General features: G+C 34.0%; 1 long non-coding RNA gene across 1 annotated transcript; it reads right to left on the reverse strand.

Moving 5' to 3' along the window:
- Positions 1-11,336: 11,336 nt before the first annotated feature.
- LOC127849590 (uncharacterized) lies at positions 11,337-14,327 on the reverse strand. The gene is made up of 3 exons (XR_008034937.1): positions 14,215-14,327; positions 12,869-13,087; positions 11,337-11,887 (listed from the first exon to the last, which is right to left on the reverse strand). It is a non-coding gene; the product is annotated as an uncharacterized LOC127849590 (long non-coding RNA).
- Between the last annotated feature and the right edge of the window lie 383 nt (positions 14,328-14,710).

Consider the following 14,710-nt stretch of genomic DNA (forward strand, 5'->3'; position numbering starts at 1 on the left):
TTTATACGTAAACTGGTAATCTATCTAAGACAATTTAACACTGAAAAAAATATGTTTAAACTAAACAAGTCATGTCTACGAATTTTTCTTGTTTTGTCCTCATACAAACACCAATGTTTGTCTGTAGCATACTTGTTTAAACATGTATAGAATTGTATTTCCCAAACAGCACGTGGCAATGACAGGCGTTCGTTCGAATCAACTTAATACTATGCATCGATCTATGAATATGTTCAAGTGTAATTAAACAACCCAAACAGAAAAATCTTTAAAACTATATCGGCGTTTGTAATATGTTTAATGCTTAAAATCATTTTTAAACAAATAATCATAATAGCAACAAAATAAGTTGCATGTAATGTTGTACAATTAATGATATAATATTTAAATGTGTAATTGCCCGCTAAGCATAATCATTATCATGGAAAAAGAGTTTAAAATCACTCAGGCGTGACTTATTCTGACTGATTTTGTGTGCCACGGTTCCAACACAGTAATAGCACGTTGTTTTGATGAAATATATACAGTTTATACATAAAACGCACTTGCTCGCCACGTGAGATTCTTCATGTCAAGTTGTTGGTTATACTTCATGTTTTGGTGTTATGTTCTTATTTTCTTGGCGTTTTACAATAAACACTTTTTTTTATTTAAGCCTCGCTCTGGGAAAACCGGGCTTAATTCATAAGTGTAAAGTTTCGTACCGGATGAGGCTGTGCAGTCTGCATAGGCCAATCAGGAACTACATTTTCCTTTTTATTGTATGTTTTGTGTAAACGAAGTCTCTTCTTAACGTAAGTCCAGTTAAGATGTAAAGTGTCCCTCCTGATAAGCATATGCAGTAAACACTGTTTTCTCAGAACAATGCCCATTTGCATTCTCCGGATATTAGTTGTCTATAAATGACGTTCCCGTACAAGTATTGTAATTTGATGTGCTTCATTTTGTGTTGATTAGTCAAGCTGTTGCATTCATTTAAAATCGATTTTAAACAACGTTTTGAAACTCTTTGATATCGTTGAAATGTTTTATATGAAATATCGTTTTGCGTTAGAGCTTTAAATTGGTGACTAAGTAACACATGTTACCGTTCGTTCAGGGAAACATTTTCTCATTTATTTTATTACGAATGCATTCAGCTTCCCATATTAGACTGTGAATTATGATTAATATCGAGCATATTTGTTTTGTTAAAAGTTCCTTTATAACCAATTCGACCAGTTTTGTTTTGAATCACCTACGTATTAATATGTTATGTGTAACCGTATTAAAGCATTGTCTTTTTGTATGCTTTACAGCGTTAAATACCTGCAGTAATATAGTGTGCAAAGTGGCGTATCATAACGTAATGACACGCATCACATCGTATCGAATACTGAAAACGCAGAAGCAGACCACGATCGATAACGAGTGGCCAATTGTTGCGTTTGTGGTTGATCGCATTGTATAGTGTAGTGTAGTATAGTGTTGTTCATTGATGTGTGGTTTAGTGTCGTGTATTGTAGAAGTGTGTAGTGTAGTGTGGCTTCCGAGGAAAAACGTAACGTATCGTTGTGTGTTGTAGCGTAGTGTAGTGTGGTGTGATTTTGTGAAGTGTGGTGTGGTGAAGTGCGTTGTTATATGATGTAGTGTGGAGTGGTGAAATGTTGTGTATGTTATTGAGTGGAGTGGTGTGATGTAATATAGTGTTGTACAGTGTGGTGTAGTGTGGTGTAGGGTGGTGTAATGTGGTACAGTGTGGTGTTGTGTAGTGTGGTGGAGGGTGGTGTAGTGTAGTGTGGTGTAGTGTGGTGTAGTGTGGTGTAGTGTAGTGTGGTGTAGTGTAGTGTGGTGTAATGTGGTACAGTGTGGTGTTGTGTAGTGTAGTGTGGTGTAGTGTAGTGTAGTGTAGTGTAGTGTGGTGTAGTGTAGTGTAGTGTGGTGTAGTGTAGTGTGGTGGAGGGTGGTGTAGTGTAGTGTTGTGTAGTGTGGTGTAGTGTGGTGTAGTGTGGTGTAGTGTGGTGTAATGTGGTGTAATGTGGTACAGTGTGGTGTTTTGTAGTGTGGTGGAGGGTAGTGTAGTGTGGTGTAGTGTAGTGTGGTTTAGTGTGGTGTAGTGTGGTGTAGTGTGGTGTAGTGTAGTTTAGTGTGGTGTAGTGTGGTGAAGTGTGGTGTAGTGTGGTGTAGTCTGGTGTAGTGTTGTATAGTGTGGTGTAATGTGGTGTAATGTGGTACAGTGTGGTGTGGTACAGTGTGGTGTTGTGTAGTGTGGTGTAGTGTGGTGTAGTGTGGTGTAGTGTGGTGTATTGTGGTGTTGTGTAGTGTGGTAAAGTGTGGTGTAGTGTGGTGTTGTGTAGTGTGGTGTAGTGTGGTGCAGTGTGGTACAGTGTTGTGTAGTGTGGTGTAGTGTGGTGTAGTGTGGTGTAGTGTGGTGTAATGTGGTGAAGTGCGGTGTAGTTTGGTGTTTTGTGGTGTAATGCGGTACAGTGTTGTGTTGTGTAGTGTGGTGTAGTGTGGTGTAGTGTGGTGTAGTGTGGTTTAATGTGGTACAGTATGGTGTTGTGTAGTGTGGTGGAGGGTGGTGTAGTGTAGTGTGGTGTAGTATGGTGTTGTGTGGTGTAGTGTGGTGTAGTGTGGTGTAGTGTGGTGTAATGTGGTGTTGTGTAGTGTGGAGGAGGGTGGTGTAGTGTAGCGTGTGGTAGTGTAGTACAGTGTGGTGTAGTGTGGTGTTGTGTGTAGTGCGTCCCGGGTACTCTATTGGTTTGCAATTAGCGTGTTTTGTCCAATTTATGCGTACCAATACGCTTAGTTTGAGCTTGAGAATTAAATTAGTTTACATGATGATTATTGCATCTTTTTGAATGCATGTCAAGTGTGGACATATAAAAAAGCGTTTAATGTAGATGTTGGTCAGAACAATTACCTCCGACCCCAAGATTAATTGATAATTAAATGAATATTTCGACAGAAGCCCGCTTGATGCGTAGTGTCGGGCCTGATAAGAATGTATAACCTGCGCTTGCTGAGCCGAAACGATACTATAACACAATTTTGAAGGACTGATAATATCATGATGTTCAAACAGATATTCAGTCATTAAGCACGCATGTCATTTGGAATAGAGTAAATATGTTGATTTTCCCTGTTGGTTGTGGGGCAACAATTGTTTTATGATATCTTCAGGCTCTCAAAATCTTATTCTGCTTTATTGGCCAGTTGAACCGATCAGTGCATTTCCCAATGTTTGTAATGACGTTTTCATGTATTGTAGATATTGTCATTATCATCAATTTCACAACCCTTACGTATGTAATTTGTCTTCGTGCTAAGATGCAATGATCGGACCAACAGCAATGGACCTATCAAACCGACTCTTTACTAATTCCTCATGTGCCTCTGTTGATTTTGCCCATCTTTGGTTATCTCAACATTAATTGGTTCTTCTCCTGCTGCTAATGTGAAATAATCGGAATGATCAGTATCGGTTTGCTTTTTCAAAATTGTTTTTCCCATGTACAGTTTGATGTAACATTAAAATATCCTCCTTTAAAACAGTCAGAACAAGTAAACATTGTATTGCGCACCCAATCAGTGGTACCAGATTCTGCCCCAAGTGCAGCATGTAGCTTCATGGGACCTTTCGCAGGCTCCTTTGGTAAACCATTTCTTTATTGGTCTCATCATCCCATCCTGTCATCAATTTGTAATTAATCGCAATGCCATGCTTTGAAGCATGGCACACCAGACAAAGCAATACTGTGTGTCTCGGATCAGAACTATTTCTTGTTTCACGACATTATCTGCATTGAGCTTTGTGGTTCCAAATTTGTTATAGCCTCAGCCTTTTTCATGACCACATTCAAAGTAGCGCCCTGATGTGGTTAAATCTAACGGCTGTTAAATCTGCTCACTAAATCGAATATCGATATGTTAAGATGATAAGGTGAAGGTGAATCCGTAAAAAAGTGTGAATGGCTTACATTTGAAACGATGAGCTTTACTATTTTGTATATTATTTCAATGTCCATTGTAGATTATGCTATTTTGTTATTGTGTTAATGACCTTAGTTGAGATCTTGCTCAATGTCTATAAAACAGTCACTTAACTACAGTGTATGAGCCGGTTTTTTTCGTTTATATTCCAATAAACATGCTGGATTTCTTCGAGAGTTGTGCGGTTACAGTTTTTACTGAAATTACATTTTTATCAGGGTTGATACGCGTACTGATCTGTCACCCGGTGTGTATGACCTTCAAACTCTTTTGTCGATTGCTCCATCCACTTAAGGACTTCCATTCTCTCCTTAACTCTGTATCTGTTTTATCATTCCGTTTTTCTCTTTATTTAACGATAACATTGTTTGCTGGGATATTGTCCAGTTTTTCTTTTAATTCCGTAATTACTATAGGTTTTTGGGAACCTAAAATCATTATTTGTATGATAACCGGATTGCTTATAAAAATTAGTTGTTTGTTATCAGATGCCTCTAAAATTCAGTTATAAATACAAAACAACTTGCAATATTTCCTGTTTTGGGGATATAAAAGATATTGAATAAAAGTGTATATGTATCGAATGGACGATTTCAAAATAATGATTCAAGTTTTCATTCAAATGTTTGCAATGCATTATGATGATTCTTAAATAGTTTCATATGGCCTTTTTTCCATAGTCATGTGCTATCCAAGACACATTATCCACTTTGATAGCAAGCGTATTTGTATATATCCTAACATTAATAATAAAGTTAATGTACTTTGAGTATCAGGGACGCTATTTGTCTAGATTTTGTGAGAATGAGTGTATCTGTTACATGTAAGAAGATGTGGCAGTATCTCATTAACTGCTGAGCATGTGTGGCAGTATCTCAGTAAAAAATCCGTGACCATTATGAATGCAATTAATTGTCAATTAAAATGAAGTTAACTGTTGAGCAGATATGACAGTATTTCATAAAATTATATTGGAAATAAATGAATGAAATTATCTATTTTCATGTCCTGCCTGCTGACGCAACGCTTTACACTAATTTGTTTTCCTAGCTGTTGGTGTAAAAACTTCCTATGTTCAGATACATGCTATCTGGCCCAACCAGTTTTAGCCGGATCTGCGTTGTGCAAACTTCTTTTAACAACATTGTAAATATATATATATATATATATATATATATATATATATTGTACACTGAAATAGCCACGAGTGTCTGTCAATCTGTTCTTAAGCCGCTTATTTTCAGAAAAAGTTCTCTAAAATAATGTATTTCCACGTCAAACATTCACATTCGAATGCATTATTTCTTATGATACGCAGTTGTGCATGTGTTTTTGTGTATCGTTCTTTGTTAGTTAATAAAAACGTTATGCTTCAAGCTAATTTTTAGTATTCACTAATATTCCAATACCTAGAGTCGTATTGACTGTTGAGATCAAAATGTCAACAGCCTTTTTCAGTAATCATTACATAGCAAAATGAAGTTTAAAGTTATACCGTTTTTAGTATTCTTGTCATAGTCTCATCTCTCACATTAACACAAAAATTTGACTGTGGAATGAATAACCACAATACCAGACGACTAACTGATCATTGAACAACTTTTTGACATTAGACCAGGCGACTGACTAGGCTATGCTTCAACCCGCTTTTAACAATATTGTACGTTTAGTAATACCTTTATTTGCTGGAGCTCAGGTTTCTTGGCAGGTTTTAATGGATATGACTTCTGACAAGCGGCACATGTACTCACCTAAAATATCAGATTGTATTGTTAATGGTTATATAATGCCTCTGTGTGTCTATATCTATGTACATATTCAGTGATCAGATAATAGGTAAACACAAGTGAAAAGGTAATAAAAAATGTCCACATCGGGTGGAAATATAAAACAAATCAAAATGCTTATCATAATAACACGGCCGTTTATAACGGGCGCCACCTCTATGCTACTTCCAAGGTGGCGCTATGGACCGGATGTTTTGAAATTTCACGGATAGTGTTATAGGGTTAGTAGGTTTTATATGTTTTTTCAACATATTTTGCATTATTTAAATAATCGGCGAATGTAGTGCGATTGACAGAAGATTAATGCATCAACAAATGTAAAGAAACTAACAATCGCAGCACACTTGGAAACGTAAAGGAGATTTATAAGTTGTGCGATGGTAGAGTTGGTAAAAGCAAATCGATGTATTTTGCCTGTGTTACAAGCACAACTCCAGCCAATTAAATCGCTAATTATATAAAACTATGGCTTTGAACATGTATACATTTATGCATGCACAAAACATCGGCTTTTAGCCGATCTTATAAAAAAAAAATTCATTTTTAAAAGAGATGGAGCCAATGCCAAGGAGGTGGCGCTAAGAATAGGAGGTGGCCCAATGCATATTTATAGCTACTTTAAAGTGACATCTTGTATGTATGGTTTCTACGTATTATGTTTACCGGACTTATATTTATATTTGTAAATTGACTAATTTAACACATTTGAGTACCGTACGTTTTGAATTAGAACAAGTAGTTTTCTAATAATGCCTTGATGGATTGAAACGTTCGTCTTCGTGAGATAACAGGACTTATATTTATATTTGTATATTGACTAATTTAACACTTTTAAGTAGCGTACTTTTTAATTAGAACAAGTAGTTTTCTAATAATGCCTTGATGGATTGCAACGTTCGTCTTTGTGAGATAAAAACATTTAACATGTATAATAAAACACATGAAAGGAAAAAGACCGAGCTATCTACTTTTTTTATGTTGATAGTGGGTAAAACAACATATATGAGGCTTATTAAGATACGTTGACCTTGGACTTATAATAGTAAATTTAGAATTTGGATTAATGGACACAATCATTGTTTCAAGCAGAAGTATCATTTCATATTTATTTCGTAAATAAGCATTTAGATTATATAATTTTTTCATAAAATAATTTATTGTAGATTAACAATTTTGAGAATGTTAAGAATTAAATTATTGGTTTTATTGAGTAGCATATACTTTTGGTATATATCGTACAACCTGTTTTATCCAGGTTGCTGACTTCTTATTTGAGTTGATAAATTATGTATTTTAAAATGTTCATCTTAATTTTTACAATAATATGTATATGTTCTGTTAAGAGTTGGGTCTACGTATGTATGTTGAAAAAAAAAGAAATATACAAAATAACATTATCTATATAATGTACATCACGTGATTATGTCCTTGCCATACGACTGTTAATTCATGCATCGTGCATTGGCGCCACTCCCATCATTAGCGCAATCTCCTAAGCATTGCCTCACCTTTCCAAATGGGTCGTGAATGTTTGTTTCTGTACATTTGTGGATGCATTAATCTTGTAACTTCGCTGAATCGCACTACATTGCCCGAGTTTTGAAAAAATGCGAAATATGCTGAAAAAAGTACCTATCCATGACATTTCAAAACATCAGGGCCTGAGCGCCACCTCGGAAGATGCATTGACTCATTTATTAATGCCTCTAAAAAGAGGTTGCCTCCGTGATTAACGGCCTTGAATAAGGATAATTTGATATTGACAAAAGAGACCTTTAAATTTAACATAAATCTACCTTACTTAAAAGATTTGTTGGTCACTGTTGGTTGCTAAATAGAATACATCTCAACATCAGAAAGTATAAATTATAACGAAGTAAAAAGTAAAAAAAAAATAATTACTTTTTAAAGTCTACAATTTCCATCTCTGCACACAATATACTTATGTATTTCTTTACGTCCTCTGTCAGCCCAAGTCACCAATACCTCATGTTCATGGACTCTTTGGTCTTGTTTATTCCACTCTGGCCACAAAAGGCACTCCCAATAAACTCCTCCAGCACGTTTTTAACATCCTCCTTCAGAACAACCTTTGAACGGTTCACATTTCCGGGTACAAATCTGACCAGGTCATAACCTTAACCCAAATGTATTAGATAAAACTGTATCTTTCTTTAATAACCTATTTCATTCGAAAGTATTTTCAGCAGAAAAAAAATTCAGCCAAGACAATTGGAGCTTCTCTTTCAACACAATGATTGTTTATGTCTAAGACAGGACCAAGACACCATTTTTTCACTAACTTGGGTCCAAAAATAGTTGATCTTTTTTAAATATCTTTTTATCATAAATATGCAGGTCAGACTCATTGTGTGCTGATTATTTTCTATCTTATTGATCAAATGTATCTTAATAGCAATGGCATCAATCACAATCAGACCTTGATTTGGTTAAAAGCAGTTTTTTGTATATGTTTGGGTAGAAAATGTTCCACTATAATGTTAGTAAAATCTTGCAATAAAGCAGTATAATCAAGCTTACTAGGCGCTACATTCTAACAACTGTTCATCATTTTCTACACATTTATTTTAAGATTGCAGCAAGTACACATACAATATGAATTTAAGCAATAATGTTTTGCAATCAAACACAAGAAAACGTCAACAGGAAACATGCAATGAATCCATCCAACACATGTCTAAAGTTACAAGTTAATTAAGTATCTTGTAAACTTTACAATAACATGTAGTTTTGTGTTGAAAAAACAGAAAAAAAACGTCTTCTTGTGTATATAGACAACAAAGCATGTCTATATTGAAATAACAGAAAAAGGCATAGGGAAGCAATAGTAAATCTTTAATGTTATCTTGGATATAATGTTCCAGAGTTCGATCCTGATGGAACAAATACCAAGTAAAAGCAATATGACTTAACTATATACATATTTATATCCGAAACATTGCATAAAACTTATTTGTAATTTATATAGTTTATACACCTCTTTCATTTTCCTTAACATAAATACTAGGAATAAATGTTAAGATGAATACTGGCTATCAATGAAAGTACTAGTAAGTGAAAAAGCTAAACGGTGAGAACATTATGATTGAATGTACTACATACATAATGCATTTATCATAGATATATAATACACATAGCATCTGGCACAAGTTGTCATATCCTACCATATTTTATTAAAAGAGTTCAGGAATTTGTTTGTAAGTGAGCCTTTGGCCTTTGGCGAGCGTACTAACGATTTTTCCTGGACGAGTTTAATATGTTATGATATGAAAACGAGTGTCAGATCTTTAAATGAGCAAATGAAATAAATATTTACGCAAAAATAATGATAAATCCCGAATGTTGTTTACATTTCGTGACGTCATTTGACGTTGCAACGTCATTTCAGTAAAATAACAAAATGCGATTGGTCAATAAACGAAAACTAAGTCAATGAAAACGCTTAAAAAGTATATTACACATGTGTAAGATAAAAATATATGTAATGGTTATATTACATGGGAAACAGAGTATGACATGTGATAAATTCACATCTTTGAACAAGTAAATATATGTTAAAAGCCACCAACATAAATTACTCAGATCAATCCGGACATGAACGGAAAAATGTACGCAATGCTGTGATTTATTAAGAATATTAAATCATTTGACAAAAAAACATTATGTTCCCCAAAATATGTGAGGTTCATCATGAAAATAATGTTTTCTTCCAAAGCTACCCATCATCATTGCTTACAAATTGATTTTCATGCTTGGAAATTGAACAACAAAGTATTGTGCTGCAGCAACAGTGATTATACGTGTAGGCATTCTATAAAGCTAGACGAAAGTCTACTATCACTGATTAGCATATAATATATCATACAAAACTTCAGCTGAAGACAAGTAAAACTACTTAGTATTGGACTTTCACTTTTTTTCATCATGAAATGCACCAATATCTATATTTGATCATGTTCTGATAACAAGATATCAGATCAGAAAGAACTTCTGAACAAGAGCTGTCACCATACAATGACATATGCCCCCTATACACGCTTTGATAGAAGTTATGAGCATTTTTCGAAACCTTAACGCAGATTTATAAACCTAAACGCGGACAATAAGTTCAAGGTGAATGTCACAGGGGTAAAAATTGTGTGCATATAGAAAGGCCTTGGCCATATACACATGCATACTAAATATGAAGGTTACATCTGAAGCGACACAGAAGTTATGAGCATTTTTCGAAACCTAAACGCAAAGTGTGACGGACGGACAGTGCGATCACTATATGCCCTACTTTGGGGGCATACAAATGGAAACAACACCGAGAAAATATAAATGTGAAAATATATGGTAATAATTTGAAGTGTTTCATTTTCCATAATGACAATTAAGAACTTTTGACATCAAGAGGCAAACAAATAAACCATTGTTGTTTTCATATTATGGATGAAAACCATTGACAATAGCACATAACTATAATGCAATCTGTACACAATTGCGCAAGTTATTTGCAGTATTAATGCCAAAATGTATTAGTTTATAAAGAAAATTCACTATGGATGACCGTTACATTTTGTACATACATTTATTAGCACTAGTTAGCAATCACCAAACCAAATAAGGCTGAAAACATAGTCAACTATTGCCTTTTTGTGCGTCATATTAACTATTATACAGTTAAAATAAAAAATTGTACAGGTGCACGTATTTCACAGATATTGACAAGAAAAACACAAATAAACTGAGTAGTAAACAATACACAACGAAACCAAAAAATGTCAACTATTTACAGCTAGAAGTAGCGCATAACTTTTGAAGATAAAAAAAAATTAGATCTGGATCAATGCATGTGCTTAATCACGATTGGAATAAATCATATTTTAATTAAAACGAATTTCATAATTAAAACCCAAGGTTTTGTAAAGCAACAACCTATGAACATAAATATGGAAAAGGAACAAGAGGCACTATGTCTCTCCCCTGACAACAGAAGTAACGTATTATTAATTAATAAAATACCAAGTTTTTGACACAACTTGACTTAGATTATAACTGGTGACAAAAATTCTAACAAGGAGATATTTTTGAGACAAATGTTCTGAACAAATTTGATGATTATAGGGCAAAATAATTGCCTCCAAAATGTTTACAAGGTACATGTTGTTGACAACAGACAAACCAACAAAATGTACAAAAATGTAACCACAAAAGATACCTGAAAGCAGATTGTGCTTTATTGAGCTATAAACAAAACTGCTGTATGGCAATGGAAGTAAAGCACAAACAAATACTTTTTTACAGTTCCGAAAAAGCAAATTACAATTTAATGTAAATACTATTTTTATGGCAAAGGTGTATACATGATTGTTCTACAAACAAACAAACTAGAAGTTAAGTAAGAAGAAATATTTACATACCAATAAGATTATCGTTATGAACATAATTAATATTATTTATTCATACACTAGCTTCAAGAAAAGTACATGATTCATGCATAATTGAATAGGGAATATGAAAAGCATACATTGTTATTATTCGCATTCCATAAGCATATTAAAACTAGGAGGTTGTAAACGTTGTAAATTTCCGGAGCTTCTTTCTAATTAAATAAATTTTGAAATAATTTTGGTATTAAAAAGTTCATAACATTCAAACAAACAACCACATCGACCTATTAACACAAACTATTCACATTAAACAACAGAAATGATTTTTGGTTTCAATGCCAACACAACAGGAAACAGTGCAATTTAAACTAAATTTGTATTAAACATGAATTGTATCAGTAACCGAAAAGGTGTCTTACAAAAATATCAAAAATACAAACATTAATGATGTGTTGAAACAAAATCTTAGGTTAGCAAGATGTAGAGAGCTTATAATCTAATTACGCTGACAACCTCAAACCTCATGGTCGCCACCTGCATGAGGATGGGACCGGTGGCTGTGGCCATCTCTATATCAGGCATAACATGTCCATCTTCTTCAAGTGCCTGCAGCAGAAGTTCTGCTGACATTTTCAACATGTCTCCTGTGTCAATTTACAGTTCCGCCAGGCCATTATTGACGCCAAAGGCCTCTACGGAGATGACCGTTGTTTGTAGAGGAGCATCCATTTTCTAAACAAAAATACATACACATTTACAATAATGAGTTTGTGGATGATAGTTTTACTACATTTTTCATTAAACAATTTGAATTATTGAAAACATAATAATTGTAAAATTGAATATCTGAACAATTCATTAATTAAACAAAATTAAATGCAAATCTTCAGATCAACTAACATTAAATTAAGTCTAAACATAAACTTGTTTAATAGCAATGTGGTATTTTTACACTTTAACAGCTTTTTCCCAAACATTTAAAGTTTAAACAATCATTTTTTCACTGTGTATATGACCCAAATGAAGGCTCACAGCAAATAACCACTTAAGTAATACTTATTTTCATTTGCCATGCAGTGGCAATAGGCATAATATCATGCAAATTTACCCTCAGCTGCACCAGCAGGAGGAGAAAATCAAGTTAATTACCATTGAACTACTGAATTGTTATGTAAAGATCAGAGCTACAGAGCATTAACTTTCTGAAGCACAATGAAATTAAATCAAAATGTATATTGTTTATTTATAAGATCGACCAAACAAAAGCATAAGCATAATATAGTTAACCATTCAGATCAAAGTCATACACTTTAGGAAGATGCTGAAAAAGGCTGGAGTGGGCAATTTTACATAGCTTTATTGTATGAGTATATCTCGAGCCACATATAATAGAAACTTGAAATTGTATCAATTTAATGAAATTATTTTAGTATATTACCGTTAAAAAAGTTAAAAAAAAGGAAATGCACACAATAATATCAAAAGAATTGAACCATGAATAGCTGTCCAAGACCCTCATGCATCAGTGATTGCAAAACTTATTCAGTGGTTTAGTAATCAAATGCTGCACTTGACATGCGTTAAGGATTCTAATTTATGCTTCATATGCAACTGAATTTTAAATTCAAATGTGTTCTCAAACTGTATATGCAGAAACGTTTCCAAATTCAAATAAATTAATGCAAAAATAAAACACTATTCTAATATGCTCACCTCAATTTTTGTCGTTGATGTAGTACTGAGAGAGATCACATTGTTGTAGTTGTTTATGACAACATCTGCTATGGTGACATGGTCACCTGGCCGAATAGGGGCCTCAGCCGCACTCCGCCACAGTGCTACTTTAGATGTTGTAGAGTTGTCCTGGACGCTGATGGTCCGAAGCGCAACGGTCTCTTACCCCTTTACAGTTACTTCTCTGGGTTTGTCTTCCTGCTCATATCAATTATGTTGTGATCATTGCATACTGCACAAATAAAAAGATTTTAAAGATATTGTAAAAGAGGTTTTTTGTTTATGAACATCTTCTGCTCTTGGTAAGCAACCATTTAAAATTATATTTTGAACACAATTTTAAAAAAGCCGGGAACAAATAGTAGCAATACAGGTAAACAAATTGTCAGGTCAAAAAACACTATATACATGTATAATTTGTCAATTCGAATAACGTTATGGTTAATTCGAATTCACGCTTACGGTGAAACGTTTGACATCACATTCGATAAAACCCGAATCGCCCAACATCAAGCATATCATTTTTGCTATCAGTTCATCTCTTGTGTGGCACTATGGAAAACCCTTTTTCCTTCAAGCACTTTTTAAATGGCAGCCAAAATACACATATAATAAACAAGCTTCGTGGGCCAAGCTTAGAAGATTTTGATTGTGCCTGTACAGTGTGTGCTAAACAGTGGCTTGCCAAATCAAGACGGAAAAAGAGATTAATGGCTGCTTATAAGCCAATGGCAAATAAAACAGAAAAACTGTTAAATAAAACAAAAGGGATTGCTTTATTGTGTACAAGACAGCTTGTTATAGCGAGTTAACCCTGCATGTACAATTTATTATTAATTCTGATCCTTTGAACATAAATACTCTTTAAAATTATTGGATTTGGATATTTACTCATCAATTAAAAATTTCATGAGTGAATACCCCTCGGCTGAACAAATTATCTGGAGCTCTGTACTAGGCCCTTAAGGCCTCAAGCAACTTGACAAAATATTTAACTGAAGGGATTTTTCTGCTATGTAAAAAAGGTCGTAAAACGGAAACAATCCCAAAACAAACTGAACGTGTAAAAAAAAAATTTTTTAAATAATATTTTGTTTAATCTAACAAAGTATACAAATATAATTTATTTGCATTTTTTCTCAAACTGGCAAGGAAAAGGCAAGATGTGTCAATATTTGTTGATAAAAGAAATCCCTATTTGATCCATTTTGTCGATGAAAAATTCCCAAATTTGCCATGTTATAGATTTTAAAAATGCCAGTTTGATCAGACCCCTTATCCAAAATTTGCTAAAAAAAACCCTGAACTGGGCAAAGCTGGATTACTCTGCCATTGGGCCACACAACCAGGTTGAAGGAGATGTCAAACCAGCGGTTGGAGCCGTTACCATGGAGCATGGTCTGAGCATATGTGTCAAAGGTGTTCTGGTCTCCCTGCAATACACAAAACACAGTGCGCGGTGACATCAGAGTACAGGATCGAAAATGATGAATGTTCCTTAGGAAAAAACTATGTTGATATGTTACTATGTAAACTATGTATCATAAATGTAACTTTCATTTTATTTGTCTTTGATTAATCAGAGTTTATTGTTTTTTTAAGTACAATATAAATAAAAACTGAATATATTTGCTACATGTAGTTAGGATTATTTTATTATATAAAAACCTATATATATGTTTAAGCCAAATGCTTATGAAATGTGTGTCCCAATTGACAACTCACTCATATAATTAAGTTTCAAATGAACAGAACTTTTGACATATGGAAATTTGTCTGATTAAAGGACATTTACCTGCACAAAGTTTTGTGGCTTGCCAT

This window comes from Dreissena polymorpha, chromosome 11, assembly GCF_020536995.1.
Source record: "Dreissena polymorpha isolate Duluth1 chromosome 11, UMN_Dpol_1.0, whole genome shotgun sequence".
Taxonomy (NCBI): domain Eukaryota; kingdom Metazoa; phylum Mollusca; class Bivalvia; order Myida; family Dreissenidae; genus Dreissena; species Dreissena polymorpha.